General features: G+C 42.3%; 1 protein-coding gene across 2 annotated transcripts in view; it reads right to left on the bottom strand.

The window, feature by feature from the left end:
* LOC132151943 (septin-9-like) overlaps positions 1-26,399 on the bottom strand; it is a 109,732-nt gene that overhangs the window by 38,610 nt on the left and 44,723 nt on the right. The window contains exon 1 of one of the 2 annotated variants that reach the window (XM_059560509.1): positions 1,703-1,821. The exons of the other annotated variant lie outside the window; for it this stretch is intronic. The gene's annotated coding sequence lies outside the window, so the exon portion shown is untranslated. Of the gene's footprint in view, positions 1-1,702; positions 1,822-26,399 lie in introns of those variants that run through there. 2 annotated transcript variants of the gene reach the window in all.

Here is a 26,399-nt window from a genome sequence, read left to right as displayed (position 1 = left end):
GAAGGCTCAAAGTAAAGTACTCCCACCATCACGCTGAATGCTGCAGAGACGCTGTTCGGGAAGCACGTGACATAAAACAAGGCCAGCTATTGGCTATTCGCTACTTCTCCTGTTGTACTGGCTGAGTAAAACCTCCGGTGGCTCATTACTGCCACACTTTGGTCACCGCAGATTTGAAATATGCACGAAATGAGCCGCTTACGGCAAATAAAAGTTATTTAGCAACGAATCGATGACTAAATTAGTTGACAACTATTTTAATAATCGATTTTAATCGATTAAATCGATTCGTTGTTTCAGCTCTACTTCACTGACTATAATGGGAGTGTTTTTAAAGAGCATATAATAATCGCGATAGACTGAAGTAATTTATGATGTTCTTTTGGTAATGTAAATATTCTTTGCTCATTTTCTTTTTGAATAACTAAGGACATGTAACAGTTTAATTAAATGCTCATCGTCAAATATTTCAAGGAGATTCTTCCTCCCCTGAAAGATTTGTGGATGTCTCGGTCTCCTCAGTGCCATCACAAGCCCCTACTGGCAACTCCTAACCACTTGAGAGACCTCTCGAGCTGTCTTTAATAACTGGGAGAGTAAGAGTGATTCTTAGCTTTAAGAAACTTGATAACTTGCTTTTTATACTTAAGTTTGAAAGTAGGAGTAAATTAAAAGAATTCTCAGCACTTAAACTAAAATGGCACTTCGATAAGCTTGTTAAATATGGGCCCTGGTAGGATTTGCTGTGAAATAATTGGGTCAGTATAATGAGGAAGTAGTTTTTATCTGAAAAAGGAACTCCGCTAAGCAGGTATCATATAACCTTGTTGATGTAACTGGAGATGACAGAAATATTTGTAATGATTTATAACCAAACTAAAACACAACTGAAAGATGTGTTTGAATTTGGAGTTCGGTGTTCTAGATAAATTGTTAACTGCTGTTACTGAGAGAGAAAAAAAAAAAAAAACACTGGACGTAATCTGACACTCACAGACAAATGGAATCAGAAGTTAAAAAGAGGAACAGAACAAATCGGTGCTGAATACACACAGGTCAATTAACTTCCATGTTAATGACAACAATTAAACTACAGGAACTGTATTGTCATGCAACACAAACATATTAGAATGAACATAGGAAGCCATTCAAAAAACGCTGATTGTATATAAACCCAGAGAGAACATATGAAGATATGACAAGTTTGAATATGTGGGATTCCGGGTCCAATGTAAACTAATTAGAAAAACTAATTATCAAAATGTCTGATTGTAGAAACTATACAACCAGTGATGACGAACCACCCAACACAAAGAAAAGAGAGGGCCAGGAGGAGGAGAGAAAGGGAGGGGGTGGAAGAAAGTTAAAGAAGGGGTTCACTATCATCCGTTTCAATCAGACAAACAAGAAAAAGTGAGGTCTTAAAACAAAGTACAAAACTCCACGAACGTTAGCCAAAATCTCCCATTCTCTTCCACTCTCACTTGCTTCCTTTCATTGCTGGCAAAAACAGAGTGAGGACACCTGGGAAACTAGTGCATGCAACAACAAACACACACACACACACACACACATCACCCTCTCTGTAGCTCTGTAAATGTGCTACAGCCTCTCTGAATGAGACTCTGGAAAGATACGTAAAACTCAGGCATAGAAAGCCTGTTTAAACATAAGTAAACATGGAGAGCAGATAGTGACTCACCCTTCCCTTAGTAGCTCTTGCTGTCTTTCTTTATCTCTCTTTCTCTGTGCCTGAGTCAGCCTGCAACACCAGCTGGACTCACAGCCACGCCCACTCCAGGGTCATGTGACTACAGAACAGCCAAGCAGCACACATCCCTCATTCAAGCAGGCTATAGTAGAATCTGTCATGGTGTGTTTATCAGATTGTGGGGACCAAATGTCTCCACAAAAATAGAGTACTTTGTGAGAGAAAGAAAATGGTTAATAAACATATCTGAGATAAAAAAATGAGAGATTTTGTGAGGATTAAATATGAGTAGGGTAAATAGAAAATATCATTAGCTCAGTATGAAAACAATGGAAGTTCCCATCATGATATAAAAACAATCACTTCAATGTGTATTGCCATGTGTAAGAGTACTTAAACCCTAATTTGTATTATTGGTAGTATATTATTGTACGGGTTTTATTTAAAATTCTGAAAAAAAAACAAATAAATAAAAAGTCATATTTTATTAAAAACATTTATATTAAAAACACTATTAAATGTTAGGCTAAAATTAAGTAGTACTGATGGAAATGTATTCCCTCCAAAAAAAAACTTATTTATTCATTCATTCATTTAGAATGCATAAGTAACTCGTTTGGCATCACTCATTCATTGTGCCGGTTAAATCGCATTTCTCTTTCAAAAGATGTTTTGTGGCAGAATGCTACACGGTTGAAGATGAGAGGTTCAAAAATGCCTTGGAAATACGGTGTAACACCACATTACAATATGTTCTCTTGTGCTTCTAATACAAAAGTTTAACAATATACATTTATGTAAATTTAAAATAATAATAAATCACAACAAAATCAGTCAACGTCAATACAATAGGAAATTATTAAATATATACTTGCTATGACTGTAACAGATGTGTATGAATGTGTAGCATGTCTGGACCGGTCACCCTCACACACACACACAGAGACCACACGACCACTCTTCGATGAGATTTAGCACTTTCCTTTACTTGATCTGTAGTAAGGAGAAATAATCAGTGGATCAAAAGGCGACCGCTTCTCCCTCTCTGGCACACAGAGTCAATTACGGGGAGAGCTCAATAATACATGTGCTCCTTAGCCTCGCACACAGGTGGACTGACATTATACAATAATGAAAAATAAATTACTGTTTACAATATGTCTCTTTGTCTTTCTTATACATCACATTTCTATTAATACATCACAAGGTAAGGGTATAAAATATTACAATAAATAGATTACAATATTACATTGGATATAAAATCTATATAACATTAACTTATGCATTAATTCCAGTATTTATACACTAAACACTGCAGTAAAATAAAACTAATTATAATACCATTTGTATGAATAAATCAGTATTCATATACGTTACATATCTAAATTAATCATTTAATACATTTAGCATTGTACTATTTGTAGGCCGCACCACGTGCGTCAAGCACTGCATGAATCATTAAATCAGATTTTCTCCCATAACACTCTACATTAAATACATTCACAGTCACTAAATCTCTTTTCTTTTATAAAACTTCTCCCTTTCTGGCACACTAAGCATATGATGCTAATTAGTTAACGTCGCCACAATATCCTTGCCTGTGAAGCCATTTTTATGCAACGCAATGATGGCTGCACCAGTGTTGCCAACTTCTTTCAATGGAAAGTAGCTAAACCCTGCCTGAAAAGTCGCTAAATGCCGCTAGGTGACGTCATACGCTAATTAGCATATTAATGACGTAAGTGCGTCATATTATCTTGCCCTTTCTGTGCTCATGTACTGCATTTTAATGCAGCCAAAATTCTCAATAAAACGTTTTTATTATTATATTTTAATGTTTCTGTTGTCCGACAACGGAATTAATATTATAATGACTGAAACGCGGTCCTCTGGGCTTCTTCGCCCGAAAATGGGCGAAAACTTGAACGTTTTGAAATGTTAAATTTTTTTGCTTCATCGGATGGGGATGAAACTTGGTGACTTTTGTTGTATTACCTATATGAACACACAAAAAAATCAAGGAGATGATTCTGATATGTTAAAGGGTCGTAAAAAAAAAAGGCACACTTAGCTTCCTCCCGCCCGAAAACGGGCGACATAGGAAATGAATGGGAAATGCGAAAAAATAGGAAAACTCAGAGAAACTTTTGGTGGTACAAGCTACAAATCAGCAACTGTGCTGAAAAAAAGTGTACAGCAATGAAGGGGTGACACTCTAGAACATCAAAAGCGCAAATAAGACCCCCCCCCCCACACACACACACACACACCCACGCACACAAACACACACACACATACACAGATAAACTGGCGACTGCAACAGCAAATTTGTAGAATATTCCACATAAAATCAATAAATGAAAAAAAAAACTTGCTCAAATGCACACACACACACACACACACAGAGAGAGAGAGAGAGAGAGAGAGAGAAAGAGAGAGAAAGAGAGAGAAAGAGAGAGAAAGAGAGAGAGACTGGTAAGACTGCAACAGCAAATTTTGAGAATATGCAAAAATAAATAAATAAAAAATACAAAAGAGACTCTCGCTCAAATGCAACACACACACACATTCATTCATTCATTCATTCATTCACACACACACACACACACACACACACACACACACAGAGAGAGAGAGAGAGAGAGAGAGAGAGAGAGAGAGATTAACTGGCAAGACTGCAACAGCAAATTTTGAGAATATGCTAAAAAAAAATACAAAAGAGACTCTCTCTCTCTCACGTGTGACAATTTTTTCACGTCTTATGCACTTGGTACAGAGCTTCTGCAAAGAAAAATAGGGCTGCTGGGCACTGTAAGGAAGAACAGAGCGGAGCTCCCAAGTGCATTGGTGACAATGCAAAACAGGCCACTTCATTCTTCACTTTTTGGATTCACTGAGACACACACCATCGTGTCGTACTCCCCCCCCCAAAAAAATGTGATTCTGATGAGCACCATGCATAATAATGCAGGAGTGAGTGACCGCGAAGACAGAAAGCCCATGATGATTCTAGATTACAATGCCACCAAAAGAGGAGTCGATAATCTAGACAAGGTATGTGGTATTTGTTCAATGCTAAAAATAATTGTACAATAATTACTTATATTCTAAGATAAATGATGAATTGAACTTGAAATGTATTGAGAAAAAAGTAAATTGCATTATAAAATAGATTTACTAAAATGTTGTACATGTTTGTGTAATATTACAGATTGTTGCAACATACACCTGTGCCCGAAAAACAGCTCGTTGGCCCATGGCTATCTTTTTTAACATCCTGGATGTCTCGGCCTACAACTCCTTTGTTCTATGGAGGGAGATTAATCCAACCTGGGGGCAGCAGAAAAGCTACAAGAGGCGGATTTTTCTCCAGGAGCTGGGGAAAGCGCTGGTCTACCCATTCATGAAAAGGCGTCCGCACATTCCTCGAACACCGGCCTCTGTGAGCTTCTTAAAAAGCGTAAAGGACTCTAGAGATGAGAAAGCTGGTCCCTCGTCTTCCTTGTCTGCCTCATCTGCCGGTCCACCTACAGCTGCCTCATCTTCTTCATTGGCTGGTCCACCTACAGCTGCCTCATCGGCCGGTCCACCTACTGCTGCCTCATCTGCCTCATCTTCCTCATCGGCCGGTCCACCTACTGCTGCCTCATCTGCCTCATCTTCCTCATCGGCCGGTCCACCTACAGCTGCCTCATCTTCTTCATTGGCTGGTCCACCTACAGCTGCCTCATCTTCTTCATTGGCTGGTCCACCTACAGCTGCCTCATCGGCCGGTCCACCTACTGCTGCCTCATCTGCCTCATCTTCCTCATCGGCCGGTCCACCTACTGCTGCCTCATCTGCCTCATCTTCCTCATCGGCCGGTCCACCTACAGCTGCCTCATCTTCTTCATTGGCTGGTCCACCTACAGCTGCCTCAACTTCTTCATTGGCTGGTCCACCTACTGCTGCCTCATCTTCCTCATCGGCCGGTCCACCTACAGCTGCCTCATCTTCTTCATTGGCTGGTCCACCTACAGCTGCCTCATCGGCCGGTCCACCTACTGCTGCCTCATCTGCCTCATCTTCCTCATCGGCCGGTCCACCTACAGCTGCCTCATCTTCTTCATTGGCTGGTCCACCTACTGCTGCCTCATCTGCCTCATCTTCCTCATCGGCCGGTCCACCTACAGCTGCCTCATCTTCTTCATTGGCTGGTCCACCTACAGCTGCCTCGTCTTCTTCATTGGCTGGTCCACCTACAGCTGCCTCATCTGCCGGTCCACCTACAGCTGCCTCGTCTTCTTCATTGGCTGGTCCACCTACTGCTGCCTCGTCTTCTTCATTGGCCGGTCCACCTACAGCTGCCTCATCGGCCGGTCCACCTACAGCTGCCTCGTCTTCTTCATTGGCTGGTCCACCTACTGCTGCCTCGTCTTCTTCATTGGCCGGTCCACCTACAGCTGCCTCATCTTCTTCATTGGCTGGTCCACCTACAGCTGCCTCGTCTTCCTCATCTGCCGGTCCACCTACAGCTGCCTCATCTTCTTCATTGGCTGGTCCACCTACAGCTGCCTCGTCTTCCTCATCTGCCGGTCCACCTACAGCTGCCTCATCTTCTTCATTGGCTGGTCCACCTACAGCTGCCTCGTCTTCTTCATTGGCCGGTCCACCTACAGCTGCCTCGTCTTCTTCATTGGCTGGTCCACCTACAGCTGCCTCATCGGCCGGTCCACCTACAGCTGCCTCGTCTTCTTCATTGGCTGGTCCACCTACAGCTGCCTCGTCTTCTTCATTGGCCGGTCCACCTACAGCTGCCTCATCGGCTGGTCCACCTACATCTGCCTCGTCTTCTTCATTAGCTGGTCCACCTACAGCTGCCTCGTCTTCTTCATTGGCCGGTCCACCTACAGCTGCCTCATCGGCCGGTCCACCTACAGCTGCCTCATCTTCTTCATTGGCTGGTCCACCTACTGCTGCCTCGTCTTCTTCGTTGGCCGGTCCACCTACAGCTGCCTCATCTTCTTCATTGGCTGGTCCACCTACAGCTGCCTCGTCTTCCTCATCTGCCGGTCCACCTACAGCTGCCTCATCTTCTTCATTGGCTGGTCCACCTACAGCTGTCTCGTCTTCCTCATCTGCCGGTCCACCTACAGCTGCCTCATCTTCTTCATTGGCTGGTCCACCTACAGCTGCCTCGTCTTCTTCATTGGCCGGTCCACCTACAGCTGTCTCGTCTGCCGGTCCACCTACAGCTGCCTCGTCTTCTTCATTGGCTGGTCCACCTACAGCTGCCTCGTCTTCTTCATTGGCCGGTCCACCTACAGCTGCCTCGTCTGCCGGTCCACCTACAGCTGCCTCGTCTTCTTCATTGGCTGGTCCACCTACAGCTGCCTCGTCTTCTTCATTGGCTGGTCCACCTACAGCTGCCTCGTCTGCGGGTCCACCTACAGCTGCCTCGTCTTCCTCATCGTCCGGTCCACCTACTGCTGTCTCGTCTGCCGGTGCGTGCAGACTGGTACATCGACAAGCGGACAAAAGAAATGTGCTGGCCGGAAGATGTTAAAACCAGCACTATTTGCAAAAAATGCAAACTTCCAGTCTGCTAGAAGACTTTGTCACTATCTGTGACTTCTGCAGTAATTAGTAAAACAATTAGGCTACAATTTGTATGTATATATTTCAAATAATATGTAGCATTATTATTATTACCATATTTATTTTTTTATTAAATTTACGGTTTGATAATTATTGTTTGTTTTTATTTTAGCATATGAGTTCCTGATATATATTCCATATTCAACAATAAATAAAATAAATACAGTTTGTATGTATATAGTTAAAATTTTGTAAATGTGTGTAATGTTTATTAATATTATTAATAACATTTAATTTTTTAACCTAGAGTTTGATAATGATTGTTTGCTGTTGTTATTTTATGTTTATTTCTGTTCGATCATAATTGCTGTTCCCTTCTGAAGTTATTACTTATTGAATTAAAATTAATAAAAAATACCAATTTATTGCTAAAGGTCTGTATAACGTGTTTTGAATTATCACTAACCATCCCTTATTTTGTTCAATTATTTGAATAATCAAGTACTGAGTAACAAAAATGTTTGCATTGTGTTCCCTTTCTAACCAAATGCTATAGTTTGATTGTAATCATAATGCAAAACCTGATACTTATCTAAACATTTTTGTTAAAAAAATAAAGTAATCATCTCTTAGAATATCTAAATGTATATCTAAATAAAAAAAAAACGAATAAGATAGAGAAATCATGTCTAAAACAACAAAAGGAATCAAAAAGCCTTTCTATATAGGATATATAGGAAGCTATAGGCAGCCTACAGGCTGGTACAGGACATTACACAAAAGTGGCTATTTTTTAAAGCCACTAGATGAAGTTCTTCTCCTGGAACATTTTTTTTTTTTTAGGCTGGCACTCTATTTTGATGTGAAATGCTGCATTTATTTTCTTAGCTTCCTCCCGCCCATTTTCGGGCGGGAGGAAGCTAAGTGTGACCCATTTACGAAGAAGCCCAGAGGGTTAAGACTGCATAACCAGCTCCAAATCTCTGCACTAAAATCCTATTCACGACATTGTCTAATGAAATTACATACACATAAGATTAAGACAATGGTTGTACTGTGATTTCAGCTATACTTGCATGTAAATTAAAGTTAGAAGCAACAGAATATCTTTTTTTTAACTGAAAGTGCTGCTCCTCTCTGCTCGCTGAATAGAGCAGTTGCAGAGAGAGAGAGGCGTCTGCGCGCCCTGGGAGAGAGATCATGCTCGTGCGACACTACCGGAGAGTCTCAGAGACTAAATAAGGTCTGTCAAAAAAAGTCGCTAGATTTGTCGCTAGTCGCTTTTTTGGAAAAAAGTCGCTATGAGGGTCTGGAATCTAAATCTACAACACTGGGCTGCACGCGTTTCTTTGCAGGTCACCATGGTTAACAATGGAAGAACAATGATTTCAAGCATCACCTCCTTTTAACATGTCAAGTCTGCCATTCTAACCCAATCAGCCTGACATAATGATCTCCAGCCTTGTGCTCGTCAACATTCTCACCTGAGTTAACAAGACGATTACTGAAATGATCTCAGCAGGTCCTTTAATGACAGCAATGAAATGCAGTGGAAAGGTTTTTTTGGGATTAAGTTAATTTTCATGGCAAAGAAGGACTATGCAATTCATCTGATCACTCTTCATAACATTCTGGAGTATATGCAAATTGCTATTATAAAAACTTAAGCAGCAACTTTTCCAGTTTCCAATATCTATGTAATTCTCAAAACTTTTGGCCACGACTGTACATGTGCTCCTTAACCTCGCACACAGGTGGACTGAGGCTATCGCACATCGCACGCGGGGAAAACCCTGGATGTGTTCCACTGATATAATTCCCCTCCCCAGACAGAATCCCAAAAAAAAGTTCCACGACTCTAATATTATGTAATTTTAACTTGCAAACAATAATGAACAAAATTTTGAGGAGTTCACTAACCCATTCTTATTATGAAACTAACAGAATTTATAGTAGCATAAACAATATATACATACAAAAAAAAAAAATAAAAAAATAATCCAATATAGGAATTAAAAGAAAAAAAATTCACAAATTTTGACTATTACAGGGATAGTATAAACTGGGGTCATTAAACCAACTTTTCTTTCCCAGAACATTTTGCAACAAAATCTTTCCCACCCTCAGGGAAGGTGAGTGCGGCGGGTTGATCAGGTCTACTGCAGTCACCTGCAAAAGGTGCCTTAAACACCATTCATATCAGATGAAACTTAATCTCTGATCTGGAACAACAACAACATACTGAAATACATTGACTCACATGTGCTGTATTTTAAAACTCAAAATGACAAAAATAAACACAGTGAAATACAATACATTCTCAATCTCAATAAGGATCTTACAACCCCACCAACTGGGTTCAGAGTTTTGATAGATTGAGTTATGTTCTCTATCAGCCTGTTGACTGGTTTAACAAGCCTACCTACTCTGGTCCGAACTCTCATATCCCCTGAACCAGGAAGTGGCTCAACAGCTTCAAGAGGTGAAACGCTATGGTCACTATGGCAAACTGCCTCAGAAACAGAACTGCGAGAATCACGGCTCTGTCCTTCATCTGGACTGCTTACACTACTTTCCACCTTGGTACAATCATTCTTTGAAGCAAATTGCTCATGTCCGGTTGACTCAGGGACTCCGTTCAATGATTCAAGGCTTTCAGATCTGCAGGACAACCTCTGCTGAGGGTCGTCAGAAACTGCGGTCCTTTCCACCCAACTGGCGACTTGTTCAGACAAAGGACACAAATCAGATGCAGGACCAACAACATCCATTGACAAACTTCTACTGCTAAGGGCAGATCCACCACTGTCCTCAAATGATTCAGGTTCCTCAAACTCAAGTGGAAGGAAGTTTGCTTGCAACAGCAAATTGCGGTGAACAGTTTTCTCCTGACCTGTCTTGGTGTTACGTATACGGTAAATGTGACACTGTGGGTTTAGCGCAACTACCCTATAGGGCGTGGACTCCCACCTGTCTGCCAGTTTTCTCTTCCCACGCTCACCCTTGTTGGCCAGCAGAACTTGATCACCCAACTCAATGTTACGACCTTTTGTCTTTTGATTATACAACTCAACAAATTATACAACTGATGTTGCTGACTGAGATCATATTTTAACCTCTTTACATACTTGTCGTAATCAACAATGTCACAGTCTCTTTCAACGTTGCCAAACATCACATCCATGGGCAGCTTCGGGATTCTACCAAACATCAGGTAGAATGGAGCATAACCTGTGGATTCGTGCACGGTACAGTTGTATGCAAAGGTCAGTGTCTGGAGCAACTGGGACCACTTTTCCTTAGACCTCGCCGGGAGCGCTCTGATCATGCTGCCTAAGGTTCTATTAAACCTTTCAACAAGGCCATTTCCCATAGGGTAGTAAGCAGTTGTTCGGGATTTTTTCACACCGGCAACCTGCAGCAACTCTCGGATCAGTTGACTCTCAAAATTGGCCCTAGTGGGGCTCTGCCTTCGGGTTCAGGCGTTTTACTAACAACGCAGCGCTTGCAACACTTAACATATCTGCGAACATCAGATTCCAGCCCGACCCAAAAGAACCTTTGCCTTGCCAGGTGCATTGTTCTACCTTGGCCCTGGTGCCCTGCTTCATCGTGAATGCCTGTCATGACTTGTGTGATCAAAGAAGAGGGAACAAAACACTGTAACAGTTTCTTTCCTGTCAGATTATCTTTGGTTACACGATATAGTACACCATCAAGTATCTTTAACTTGTCCCACTGCTTCCAGATCCTGAGCACCTTATACGTTTCACCAGCACGCTCACGACGAGAGGCTCTCTTGCCCCTATTTACATAAAACAGGACCCTGGACAGACAAGGATCATTTTGCTGTCTGTCTCGAAGTTCGTCTAACGAGAAGACTGGTAATGGGCATTGCCCAGGAGGCAACAAACACTGGGTGTCTTGGGCAATCCAAGAGACAGCTCTCGATTCTACCCCTGCTTCCCAGTCATTATGACCCTCTAACACAGCAGACACCTCGACACTAGAAAGCGGACAATGGCATGACATTACACAAGGAGAACATTCGATGCTCTGAATACCAGCACTAAGCCTAAATGTGTCCTGCACGGTCTCTTTCTCAAATTGTTCCGCTTCCTCGAGCAATGTATTGTAAGGCTCATTCAGCAGCCTCTGACTGACCCGGTTGTGGATGAAGGGTTGACGACTTAAGGCATCGGCTACTATGTTCTTACTCCCAGGTATGTACTTGAGACTGAAACGATAGGGCGCCAACTTGGAAACCCACCTCTGCTCACACGCGTCGAGTTTGGGCTTAGTGAGAATGTAAGTTAAGGAACTGTTGTCCTTCCATACGACAAAATCATGCCCTTTCAGCCAGTGGCTGAATTTATCGCAGACGGACCACTTCAAAGCCAAGAACTCTAAGCGGTGTGCAGGATACTTGGCCTGAGCGCGTGTAAGAGCTTTGCTAGCAAAAGCAATTGGCCGGGCCCTAGTCTCACCCTCTGCAACCTGCAATAACACAGCACCCAACCCGACCAGGGACGCGTCAGTAGACAAAATAAATGGGCGGCTAAAATCAGGATGCGTCAAGACCACAGAATCCATCAGAGCACCTTTTAACTGCTGGAAGGCCCTACTGTGCTCTTCCTTCCAGTCACCAGGACTCAACTTCCTGAATGAAGCACCCTTCTCCGGAGGCTTCTTACCCCTTGGTGCGGCTGTCAAGGCAAACAGATGTTTCGCAATGGCAGAACAATTTTGGATGAACCTCTGGTAATACAACACCATCCCAAGGAAAGATTTAATTTTCCTTTGGGATGGGGTTACCCCATCCTCCATCATCAAATCAATCTCTGTTACCACTCCGATAGCGCTGACTTTATCTGGGTCAGTTGCTACCCCTGAACTGTCAATGATGTGCCCTAAAAACCGCACGCTTCTCCGGAGAAAATAAGATTTTTGGGGCTAATTTTAGCCCATGCTCTCTGAGCCTACTGAACACCATCCCGAGTCTCCTAATGGCCTCACCTTCATCTGGGGCATACACAAGTAGGTCATCAAGATAACAGTAACGTCAAGAAATTTTGATCACCGAAGATGTTCGTCATAAGACGCATAAAGCTAGCAGGGCTATTGCAGAGCCCTTACGGTAAGCGATTAAACTTATTTTACTGATTAAACTGTTGTGAAGGCAGTAAGGTTTTTGTCCTCCGCCATCGAGATGTTATAAAAGCCGGAGGTAAGATCCATCGCGCTAAAGACTGCGTTTCCACCCAAGGGCGCCAAGCAGTCTGCTTGGTGAGGTAAGAGGTGAGCATCCTTGATGGTTCGGGCATTAAGCCAGCGGTAATCAACACAATCGCGAAGATCACCACTTTTCTTCCAAACCAGGACCAACGGGGATGCCCACTCACTGCAAGACTTGCGGATAATCTCTTGCTCTTCCATCTCAGAGAGCACTTTTCTCAGTTTCTGATATTGAGCAGGGGGAACTCGCCGATACGGAAGTCTAAACGGGTGGTTATCTGACAGGTGAATCCTGTGGACCAACTCTTTGGCTTTACCACAGTCTAACTTATGTTTAGAAAACACATCATGATATCTTTGGATCAACTGCAGAAGCTTGTCTTTTCAGTACTGAGTGACCTCACATGACTCAATGTCAAGATTGCTGAGACCAAGCTTCTGCAGTGCCTCGCGAATCCCAGAAGGAGAACTAACCACTGCACCTGTGCTAGAGGAGTCAGCACATTCACAGTTTCCCCATCATCATGTCCAGGCTGCATATCGAGGTCTTCAACTGCTAAAACGGGAGAAACATCTGCTATTTTAGCATTACGTCTTAAAGTTACAGGTTTATTGGATGGGTTAATCAACTTAACCGGCACCCATCTGTCACCAGGCAAAGTAGCTATGACACGTCCAACAAGAACACTCTTCTTATAGGTTTGTGCCCTAGATGGTTCAATCAACACTGTGCTACCAACAGAAACAGTGGAACTGGTTGGAAGTCTACTCCACACAAGGTGCTCTTGGTGAGGTAAGAGTGTGACGGCCTGAGTGAGCTTGGCAGTACCAACAACGGTTGGGATACTACCACCTTCCCATCTATCATGTCCAGACAGCATACTCAAAAACCGCTGAATCTCGGGTTCCCTTGTAGAATTTGGCTGGTTCATGACACGCCAGTAGCTTTGTGACTGCTTAAGTTGACTCATGACATACTTGATTACGTTAGTACCAACAATTAGCTGGTCTTTTTGCCCTGGCACAACCAAGGTAGGCACAATAACCGGAAATCCATACACGCACATCTTCAGCTGATGGATACACTTAGGTTTGACCCGAACACCACCACAACTGACAATCAACACATCAGAGTGGGGCTGCTCAGGCTCAAGAGTCCCACATGCATCCAGCAACCTGCGCTCAACTTCCTTGTTGATAGTACACGCCATAGAACCAGTGTCTAACAGGCCTTGGCAAGCGACCGTATCATTCACCAACACATTAGTATAAAACAAACTGTCAGCTTTCTCCAGCTTTGCAATGTTTTGGAACAAGATAATACTGCCGCTTGACTCAGTCTGGCACTGGTTGCTATAGATGACCATAGGATCATCCTCACTGATTAGAGGTTGATTCTGGACACTCACACTGCCCTCTCCCCAATGTGAGTGATCTAGTTTCCCTGTTCATCGCTGGTCTGGGCCACGCCCCGGGCAACAACCTTGTGACACTGCCTACGTTGGTGACCAAATTCAAAACAATCAAGGCATCTTTTTTCTTTCATGCAGTGCGAGCGAGTCGAATGGGATCGGTCTCCGCAGACTGCACAAGGAGAAGCTCGATACCACGGTGATGTTCGAGATCATCCTGCGGGTGTCGCTGTTGGACAGTGTTTTCTCTACTTCCTGTTGGCCTTCAGTAGCAAATCGTAGCTCCGTGTAGCTGTTTTTATTTTATTTTTTCTCTAGAATCTTTATCTTACTATTCCTCTCTGTTTTTTAAAGTGGTAAAATATAACTTAATTCACCATATTTCTGATATTATCGATCAATCTTATCAGATTAACTTTGATCGTTCACTTTTATTTTATTTCCGTGAGTGCAGTACACCTGCAAAGCGTTAGCACTCGTTAGCTTGTCATTAGCGTCTTCATTTGAACCTATCGCTGTATTCTTTTCTCCTCTCGCTCCAGTTTTTCACAAGTTCATCAAACAACCGCAGTAAGAAGTTTCATCAAGCACGGTGAGTAATGGCTTCTCCTATCATTGTTTCTTGCACCTCTTGCCACATGTACAGTTTATCTATCTCTGTCGCTGATGAGGGATTCACATGTGATAAATGCAGGGAAATAGTTAGGCTGACAGAGAAGATTTCAGAATTAGAGACACGCATCCAAACTTTAATTGAGGACAGTAAGAATGTTAGGGCTCTAGATATGGCTTTGGATGCGTCTAGCTCAGGGATTCCTGTACATTGTTCTGTTCCGGAACCAGAGCCCTTGCAGCAGGGCAACTGGGTGACGGTGAGGCAGCGTAGTCGTGGGTCAAAACACCGCTCTTCTGTTCCGATCAAAACATTAAACAGGTTTTCCCCACTCAGTGATGCACCCACTGAGAGACCTGATGAAAGTGCTCTAGTTATTGGTGATTCTATTGTACGGAACGTGAATATAGAGACACCAGCCACCATAGTCAAATGTTTACCGGGAGCCAGAGCGCCTGACATCTTGGCAAATTTAAAAGTGCTGGCTAATGCTAAACGTAAATACAGTAAGATTGTTATTCATGCCGGCGCTAACGATGTTCGACTTCGCCAGTCGGAGATCACTAAAAATAACATTAAAGAGGTGTGTGAACTTGCAAGCACGATGTCAGACACTGTAATATGCTCTGGTCCCCTCCCTGCTTACCGTGGTGATGAGATGCATAGCAGATTGTCATCACTCAATGGCTGGATGTCTAAGTGGTGCCCACAGAATAACATAGGTTTCATAGACAATTGGACAAGCTTTTGGGGCAGACCTGACCTGCTTAAAAGAGATGGTCTTCATCCCTCCTGGGGTGGCGCCACTCTTCTCTCTAGAAATTTGGCAAATAGTCTTCGTGTTTATACTTGACTAACTGGGGCCCAGGTCAGGAAGCAGACAGACTGGCTAAACCGACCGTCTGCTAGCCGCCTCCCGTCACAGAGGTCAGTTAATTCTCAGCACATAGAGACTTTTTCACCTAGATATCACACTATAGAGACTGTGTCTGTTCCCCGAACTAGAAAAAACTAAAAACGTCCAAACCAAGTTAAGATTAACAATTTAATTGAGGTTCAACAAATAAAAAACAGAAGCAATATGGATAAACAAATGATGAAGCTTGGCTTATTGAATATCAGATCCCTTTCTACGAAAACACTTTTTGTAAATAATATGATCACTGATCATAATATAGATGTACTTTGTTTGACAGAAACCTGGCTAAAACCTGATGATTACATTATTTTAAATGAGTCCACCCCCCAAGATTACTGTTATAAACATGAGCCGCGTCTAAAAGGCAAAGGTGGAGGTGTTGCTTCAATTTATAACAACGTTTTCAGGATCTCTCAGAGAGCAGGCTTCAAGTATAACTCGTTTGAAGTAATGGTGCTTCATATAACATTATCCAGAGAAACAAATGTTAATGATAAATCCTCTGTTATGTTTGTACTGGCTACTGTATACAGACCACCAGGTTACCATACAGACTTTATTAAAGAGTTTGGTGATTTTACATCCGAGTTAGTTCTGGCTGCAGATAAAGTCTTAATAGTTGGTGATTTTAATATCCATGTTGATAACGAAAACGATGCATTGGGATCAGCATTTATAGACATTCTGAACTCTATTGGTGTTAGACAACACGTTTCAGGACCTATACTCAGAATCTATACTCTAGATTTAATACTGTCACATGGAATTGATGTTGATGGTGTTGAAATTATTCAGCCAAGTGATGATATCTCAGATCATTATTTAGTTCTGTGCAAACTTCATATAGCCAAAATTGTAAATCCTACTTCTTGTTACAAGTATGGAAGAACCATCACTTCTAACACAAAATACTGCTTTTTAAGTTATCTTCCTGATGTATCCAAATTCCTTAGCATATCCAAAACCTCAGAACTTGATGATGTAACAGAAACTATGGACTCTCTCTTTTCTAGCACTTTAAATACAGTTGCTCCTTTACGCTTAAGGAAGGTTAAGGAAAACAGTTTGACACCATGGTATAATGAGCATGCTCGCACCCTAAAGAGAGCAGCCCGAAAAATGGAGCGCAGCTGGAGGAAAACAAAACTAGAGGTATTTCGTATTGCTTGGCGGGAAAGTAACATATCCTACAGAAAAGCATTAAAAACTGCTAGATCCGATTACTTTTCTTCTCTTTTAGAAGAAAACAAACATAACCCCAGGTATTTAACGAAAAATAAAGCCTCAACAAGTGTTGACATTTCCCAACATCACAGCAGTAATGACTTTATGAACTACTTTACTTCTAAAATCGATACTATTAGAGATAAAATTGCAACCATTCAGCTGTCAGATACAGTATCATATCACACAGTGCACTATAGACCCCCTGAGGAACAGTTCCACTCATTCTCTACTATAGGAGAGGAAGAATTGTATAAACTTGTTAAATCATCTAAACCAACAACATGTATGTTAGACCCTATACCATCTAAGCTCCTAATAGAGGTGCTTCCAGAAGTCATAGATCCTCTTCTGACTATTATTAATTCCTCATTGTCATTAGGATATGTCCCCAAAACCTTCAAACTGGCTGTTATTAAGCCTCTCATCAAAAAACCACAGCTTGACCCCAAAGAACTAGTTAATTATAGACCAATCTCGAATCTCCCTTTTCTGTCCAAGATACTAGAAAAGGTGGTATCCTCACAATTATATTCCTTCTTAGAGAAAAATGGTATATGTGAGGATTTCCAGTCAGGATTTAGACCGTATCATAGTACTGAGACTGCTCTCCTTAGAGTTACAAATGATCTGCTCTTATCATCTGATCGTGGGTGTATTAGTTTTATTGGATCTTAGTGCTGCATTTGACACAATTGACCACAAAATTCTTTTGCATAGACTTGAACACTTTGTTGGCATCAGTGGAAGTGCATTAGCATGGTTTAAATCGTACTTATATGACCGCCATCAGTTCGTAGCAGTGAATGAAGATGTATCCTATCGATCACAAGTGCAGTATGGAGTACCTCAAGGCTCAGTACTAGGGCCGCTACTCTTCACGCTCTATATGTTACCCTTGGGAGATATCATCAGGAAACATGGTGTTAGCTTTCACTGTTATGCTGATGATACTCAACTCTATATTTCTTCGCAGCCCGGTGAAACACACCAATTTGAAAAACTAATGGATTGCTTAGTCGATATAAAAAACTGGATGACAAGTAATTTCTTACTGCTAAATTCTGAAAAAACAGAGGTGTTAATTATAGGACCTAAAAACTCCTCTTGTAATAACCTAGAACACTGTCTAAGACTTGATGGTTGCTCTGTCAATTCTTCGTCATCAGTTAGGAACCTAGGTGTGCTATTTGATCGCAATCTTTCCTTAGAAAGCCACGTTTCTAGCATTTTTAAAACTGCATTTTTCCATCTCAAAAATATATCTGTTTTCCTCGTAGAAAACTTCGGGACAAAGTACAGCAACTGGACTACTTTTCAGCTTAACCTTAACAATGTTTTTTTCCCGACCACATAGATGGTTCAGTATTTCTGAATTTCAGAACAGGTACCCCAAAAAACCCACGGCCCCGGCCAATGTGTGGCGTCACTAAATCTTCGTTCCACCCCCTTCTGGCATATCATGAAAGGTAGATTGATGAAAAACACAAGAAAAATTTACTTCACTGTTATCCACTTTTAAATACAGAAATAAAGAAAACAAATAAAAAAGGAAACCTTCAAATATGCGCAAAGTGTAAAGTCCAATGTGTGAGTAATGTAGAGAGTTCAGTTACTCAGTTCCATGTCCAGACACCACCAACAAAACGTCAACGATGAAGATTCTTTGTCCGATGATTTCAGAAGCGTTGTGATTCGGCGTTGACAAACCCCAGCGATCGGCTACTGCAGAACTGGCGCATCCGGGTCACGGCACCAAATTTATGTAGCATGTCTGGACTGGTCACCCTCACACACACAGAGACCACATGACCACTCTTCGATGAGATTTTGCACTCTCCTTTACTTGATCTGTAGTAAGGAGAAATAATCAGTGGATCAAAAGGCGACCGCTTCTCCCTCTCTGGCACACAGAGTCAATTACGGGGAGAGCTCAATAATACATGTGCTCCTTAGCCTCGCACACAGGTGGACTGACATTATACAATAATGAAAATTAAATTATACTGTTTACAATATGTCTCTTTGTCTTTCTTATACATCACATTTCTATTAATACATCACAAGGTAAGGGTATAAAATATTACAATAAATAGATTACAATATAACATTGGATATAAAATCTATATAACATTAACTTATGCATTAATTTCAGTATTTATACATTAAACACACTGCATTGAAATAAAACTAATTATAATACCATTTGTATGAATAAATCAGTATTCCTATGTTACATATCTAAATTAATCATTTAATACATTTAGCACTGTACTATTTGTAGGCCGCACCACGTGTGTCAAGCACTGCATGAATCATTAAATCAGATTTTCTCCCATAACACTCTACATTGAATACATTCACAGTCCCTAAATCTATTTTCTTTTATAAAACAGAACCAATTAAACAACATACCTGTAGTAGGGAGAAATAATCAGTGGATCAAAAGGCGACCGCTTCTCCCTTTCTGGCACACTAAGCATATGATGCTAATTAGTTAACGTCACAATGCACATCTTTAAGGTCAAATAACACCTCAAAATATACATTTTCATCATAACTAATACAATCAAGTGCTAGTATAAAATAAATCACATTCATCCAGTGATAAATACGCATTTTGGACAAGAAATATCATCATACCAGAGTCAATTACGGGGAGAGCTCAATAATACATGTGCTCCGTAGCCTCGCACACAGGTGGACTGAGGCTATCGCACATCGCACGCGGGGAAAACCCCGGATGTGTTCTACTGATATAATTCCCCTCCCCAGACAGAATCCGAAAGAAAAAGTTCCATGAATCTAATATTATGTAATTTTAACTTGCAAACAATAATAAATGAACAAAATTTTGTTGAGTTTATCAATTATACACACCAGTTACACATACATATATGTAAGTATGTTTATATGCATATGTATACAAATCAATATGCATGGGTGTGTCTGTATTTTTTTATGCGTGTAAACATGCAAAATGCAGAAACTCATTAAACAGCATTTTTTTTTAAACAGCAAACATTGCTTTAACTTTTGAAGGTGGATGAGACGACAGTCATGTGCAAAGGTTTTTTCAGCTTTTGAGATTGATTGATTGTTGAGAGACAACAACTTTAAATCTATTCTTAAGAAAGAAATCAGACTCTGAGAATAACGAGAGAGGCCAGGCCATGATTTTAGGGTACAGGAAGTAGTCTGTCAAGGATAGCTACATTATGTTACTCAGGAACTCCTAGGCTCATTGGAGACAAAGACCAGAGAAAGACAGGGAGAGAGGGTGGGAGATAGACTCCAGTCTACTTCCTTTAGACATTTAGGTTTACTCTGCTTATCTTAATTACTCAAATACATGAGAGATTGGTCTTTAGAGGTTTGACAACATAACTTCCTATCCATGATAACTACTATAAACATCAGAATATTACTGGCTGGTTGTTCTTCACAGATCTGCCTCTTCCCGAGATTCTAGGCTGGAATTATTTGTTAGTCTAGAGTGAATGTTTGTGCTGTTCTACTCACAGAATGTAATCAGAAAGAAAATGGAGTTGTATCACTGCCCAGTAGCAAAATTAAGAGAAACCAGTCAGAGAGACAAAGGGACAGAGCGATAGAGAGTGTTAAGGAGGAGGTCTGTGCTGTGTAAGATTAGTTATGATAGTCAGAGGCACACTTTATAATTACAGCATATGGAATGGATTTCACAGCTTTCTTAGTACTGAGGCAGTAAGGACGACTCATTCTTAAAGGGTTAGTTCGCCCAATTTGCAAACTTATGTCATTAATAACTTACCCTCATGTTGTTCCAAACCCGTAAGACCTCTGTTTATTTTTGGAACACAGTTTAAGATATTTTAGATTTAGTCCGAGAGCTCTCTGTCCCTCCATTGAAGCTGTGTGTACGGTATACTGTCCATGTCCAGAAAGGTAAGAAAAACATCATCAAAGTAGTCCATGTGACATCAGAGGGTCAGTTAGAATTTTTTGAAGCATCGAAAATACATTTTGGTCCAAAAATAGCAAAAACTACGACTTTATTCAGCATTGTCTTCTCTTCCGTGTCTGTTGTGAGACAGTTCAAAGCAAAGCAGTTTGTCCGGTTCGTGCATGAATCATTCGATGTAACCGGATCTTTTTTAACCAGTTCACCAAATCGAACTGAATAATTTGAAATGGTTCGCGTCTCCAATACGCATTAATCCACAAATGACTTAAGCTGTTAACTTTTTTAATGTGGCTGACACTCCCTCTGAGTTAAAACAAACCAATATCCCGGAGTAATTCATTTACTCAAACAGTACACTGACTGAACTGCTGTGAAGAGAGAACTGAAGATGAACACCGAGCCGAGCCAGATAATGACTTGTTCACGAGTCAAGAACCGTTTCTGTCAGATGTGTCCGATTCGAGAACCGAGGAGCTGATGATACTGTGCATGTGTGATTCAGCATCAAGCAAACCGACACACAGAGCGTCTGAACCGAACTGATTCTTTTGGTGATTGATTCTGAACTGATTCTGTGCTAATGTTATGAGCCCAGATAAACTGAAGGTTTGGAATCATTGCCAATGACGCCATTACGTCGAGCGCAAAAGAACCTGTGAACCATTTTCTTAAACCGGTTTCTTCAACCGGTTTGTTTTAACTCAAAGGGAGTGTCAGCCACATTAAACAAGTTAACAGCTTAAGTCATTTGTGGATTAATGCATATTGGAGACGCGACCGTTTAAAACGATTCAGTTCGATTTGGTGAACTGGTTAAAAAAGATCCGGTTACATCGAATGATTCGTTCGCGAACCGGATATGACAAACTGCTTTGTTTTGAACTCTCTCCCAACGGACACAGAAGAGAAGACAATGCTGTGGTCGTAGTTTTTGCTACTTTTGGACCAAATGTGTTTTTGATGCTTCAAAAATTCTAACTGAATCTCTGATGTCACATGGACTACTTTGAAGATGTTTTTCTTACCTTTGTGGACATGGACAGTATACTGTACACAAAGTTTCAATGGAAGGACTGAGAGCTCTCGGACTAAATCTAAAATATCTTAAACTGTGTTCCGAAGATAAATGGAGGTCTTACTGGTTTGGAACGACATGAGGGTGAGTTATTAATGACATAATTTTGATTTTTGGGTGAACCATCCCTTTAAGGCCTGCATAGATTTAAGACTGTAGCCCTGTCTTATCTGGAAGAGGTTTGGGTTTAATACCTTCCTGTCCCCCTGGTTTTTTTCTGTCCTAGTTAGCTGAAGGACATTTAGTTTGAGGATACTTTGAAGTTCCCAACGCAGGTTCGAGAGGAGCCTCATCATCCAGTCCTGTCAATCATCACTATGGTCATATATATATATATATATATATATATATATATATATATATATATATATATATATATATATATATATATAGCGATAATTTTTCCGGCATCCCTCCACCTCCCCTTTTCCTCCTCCACACTTACCTGGAACTCGAACCAAGCCTCGTGTTCAACCTCGTTCACGGACAGCAACCAAAACTTGTTTACTATTATCGGGGAAGGGCTGAATGGGCAGGTGAACTCATGAAATGTGGTTATAGTAAAACTATCACCTCAAAATGTCCTGAAGAGTCTCAGTGGTTCAATACAGACATAATCCATGGTCAGATATTATTAGATAGCATTTAAGATTGTTTTTTATAGATTTTTCTGAACTAATTTACTCAGTGTCTAAATATGCAAATGTGTGCTTTATTTTACTCAGTATATCCAGAAATATATTTAAAATTATCCAATAACTATTTTCCTGAGCACTCTCTTTTACTCTTGAAACAACCAAGTTATGAGTCGTTACAGCTGCAAGATCTGAGTTTGCTATAAATGCAATGGCTCTGTCTGAAAGCTGAAAAATACTAGGAAGGTAACAATGCACATCTGAATCCTATGATCACAATCAGATGATCGTGACACTGTAAAAAACATTCCGATAAAGACATGGCAACTGTGGTTGACAGAATTCTACCGTAAAAAAATACTTCAAAAAGTCACGTGATGAACCAAAGTCACAAGCAGCTTGTAAATAAGAAGAATCATAAACACGGGACGTGATGGTAAACTGTCCATTGTGCCAATGGATGGTATGCACATGGTTTGCCTTGATGTTGAGAGTGGCGTGGGAGCTGTACCTCAGTCATGGGAAAGATGTAAATTTCAGGACACATCATCAGTAATGTACCTTTGAATCAGGGGGTGTTTCGGCCTTTCAACACTAGACACCCTCATCAAAGGTGGCCAGCTACAGGGTGATCAAACCTGAGCTTGTGTCCCATGCCCAATCATGAAAATTTGGTTGTTTACATGGCACAGCCCACGGGACTATGCAAGGCAGGAGGCGTCCGCTTCCCTGAGTCAAGCCTAGAGCTGACCGCATACCTTGTTCACCCTCCTCATGGAGGGTTGTGCCCTGGGTTCTCAAGTGGGTTATAGGGTGGGGGGATTAGTGAGTGGGTCGATAAGTGAGTGGGTCATGTTGATGCTCTATGAGCCCAACAAGGATCCTTTCTCTTAATCCATATCCACTGGCTGCTTCTTTCGGCCGCTTCAGAGACGGATCTAATTGTCTGTCGCAGAGCCTGTCCATGGATGCCAAGGTCTTTCAGCAGTCTGATGGTAGATGAAGCCACAAAACCTCTGCAACCCACTTCAACCGGATAGACTTTCGCTTTCCATCCCCTTTGTTGAGCGTCTGCTGCTAGTTCTGTATAGCGCAGTTTCTTGCGTTCATAGGCCTCATCCGTTGAATTCTCCCGTGAGCTCAGTGATGTAAACAGACTTCAATGAAGGGGACCAGAGAACCAAGTCTGGCCTAAGGGTGGTGACTGCAATCTCAGCTGGAAAGATTAGTTGCTGCCCAATATCGACAAGCATCTTCCAGTCCCGGGCCATGGCTAGCTGTCCAGCCTCTGATTTAATAGGGGGATGTTTGGGCTTCTTCTGTCCCTCTCGGATGAAGGTTTGGGCCGTGATGGAATTGATTGCTCTCAGGGGCAAGGAGTTGGTAGTATTCCTCTGGCTCTCAAGAGCTACTGCTAGACTCTTGAGGACCTGGTTGTGTCTCCAGGTGTAACGACCTTGTGTGAGGCTGGTTTTACAACCAGCCAAGATGTGCTTAAGAGTCGCTGGAGTTGGGCAGAGGGCACAGGTTGGGTCCTCTCCATACCACTGGTGGAGGTTTTTTGGAGATGGGAGCACATCATAGGTGGCTCTTATGATGAAGCTGATGTTACTTGCCTCCATTTCCCAGAGCTCCCTCCAGCTAAGCTTTCTCCTCTCCAGGCCTTCCCACCTCATCCATTGTCCCTGCTTGGCAAGAGAGACAGCCTTTGCACTTCTTTCCGCCTCCTCCTGACGGCGCACCTCCTCGATCACCATTTTCCTCCTCTCTGATGTTGAGGCCTTATGCCAAGTTGGCTTACTTGCGGTAAGGCCGAGGCCTCCTCTCCCCAACTGGACGTGCCCTACAATGTCGCTGTGCCTCAGGGCTGACATAGCTTGCTGGACCAAGTTAACAGAGGTGGAACAGCATTGCTGATGGTCTGGTCCCTAGAGTCCTTCAAAGTCATCTGGAGGCTCACTTTAGAGCACTTGTACTCCTCGGTGAGGCTCGTTATAGGCAGTTCAAGGACCCCTTTGCCGTAGAGGCTGATGTTAGTCAGACAGCGTGGGACGCCGATCCATTTCTTCACGTATGAAGTCACGGTTCGCTCCATCTTTTCCACAGTTGTTATTGGGAGCTCATAGATAGTGAGTGGCCATATTACCCGAGGGAGAAGTCTAAATTGCAGACACCAGAGTTTGAGCTTCCCTGGCAGTAGGGTACTGTTGATGGTTTCCAGACTGTTGGTAATGTCTTGCCTTACTTGCTGAACTTGGTCTTTGTCCCCAAGGCTAGCGTTGTACCATCTACCCAGGCTTTTGACAGGTTGCTCAGAAACTGTTGGTATTGGGTCATCACCAATGCAGAACTTCACATCTTTAAGCTGTCCCTTAACTATTGAGATGCTTCGTGACTTGTTCGGTTTGATTTTCATCCGAGCCCACTTGATGTTCTCCTGCAGTTTTCCAAGTAGCCGCCTGGTACATGCTGCAGTAGTGGTCAAGGTGGTCATGTCATCCATGTATGCTCGGATAGGTGGAAGGCGGATCCCATTCTTAGTTCGCTCACCCCCCACCACCCATCTTGAGGCCCTGATGATGACCTCCATGGCCATTGTGAATGCCAGAGGGGATATTGTACAGCCTGCCATGATGCCTACTTCTACGCGCTGCCATGATGTTGTAAAGTCGGTTGTTGTAAAGCACAGTTGCAGGTCTTCGAAGTAGGCTTTTACTAGACTAGTGACAGATGATGGAACGTGGAAGAAGTTGAAGGATTCCCAGAGTAGGTTATGGGGAACTGAACCAAAGGCATTGGCCAGGTCAAGGAAGATGACATGGATATCTCTCTTGTCTTTCTTCGCCGCTTGGATCTGGTGCCAGATCATGCTGTTATGCTGATGTCTGCCGCATCCTTCTCCTTGGGAATTAGCACCCCTCCAGCCCTTCGCCACACCTTAGGTATTATTCCCTTCTGCCACACTATCCTCATGAGCCTCCAAAGATAGCGTAGAACTTCAGATGCGTTCTTGTAGAGTTTATATGGTACTCCATTCGGCCCAGGGGCTGATGCTGATCTTGCACGCCGTACTGTACTCTCTACTTCCTTCCATTTTGGAGGGCCAGTCTCCAGATTGAATTCGGGAGGTTGAATAGGTGGGATGTCATGTGGGATAACCATTTGTTCGTGCCTTTTTGGGTCATAGTTGACCTTTTCTAGATGTTCTTCCAGTTCCTGCTTTGGAATTTTCAGGATTCCGCTTTTTTCCTTAGCGAAGAGATCTTTAACGAACTTGAAGGGATTTTTATAGAACCTTGTTCTTGTGTGTTCCTTCTTCTTGCGAAGTTTCCTTAGGTTCTCTGCTCTTCGCAAGGTTGCTAACCGACACTTAATGTCCCCCTGGAGTAGCATGAGACCCTCTCTCTCTGCATCAGAGGCCTTCTTCCACTGCTTTCTCAGCTGCCTTCTCTCTCTGACCAGCATATCGATCTCTTGCTGCCTCCTGGATCTGGCTGGTACTGGTATTGCTTTGTCACTTCTCCTTGTGTTTACTCCAAAGCGCTCTTCTCCGTAGTGGTAGATTATGTCACCCATCCTTTCCAGCTTTTTTTCCACTGTGCCCACTTGTTGCTCCAGGATTTTTGTCAGGTCGTTGTTGACTATTTCCCACTCTCTCTTTTCAACAGCTTTGGGCCACTTCACACTCGGTCTGTGCCCTTTGATCTTCTCCTCCTTGGGAGGTCTCTGTGGTTGAGTGGGTTCCTCCACCGGCATTTCTGTGCTTGTATTATCCTCCTCAGTAACAATGGTGCTGATGCTCTGCGAACTTTGTTTTTTTTCCCGTCGCTGTGCTTCAATCGACTGATTTGACTGGTTACTTCGTAGGAAGTACTGGTCAATGCGAGGCCCTTGTTTCTGCTCTCTCAAGCACCCTCTCTTTCCTTGGTGTGTCCTCAACCCCCTGTATGATGTTATTTTCGCCCAGCCACAGGTGCACACTTGAAGAGAGTGTCCAGCTGCTGCTGTGGTTGTCTCATGTGCCGTGTTCTTGCTCGTAATCATGTCCGTTC

Source organism: Carassius carassius, chromosome 10 (genome assembly GCF_963082965.1).
Source record: "Carassius carassius chromosome 10, fCarCar2.1, whole genome shotgun sequence".
In the NCBI taxonomy this organism is placed as follows: Eukaryota; Metazoa; Chordata; class Actinopteri; order Cypriniformes; family Cyprinidae; genus Carassius; species Carassius carassius.
The sequence above is the reverse complement of the archived record's forward strand: the minus strand, read 5'-3'. Positions and strand labels throughout refer to the sequence as shown.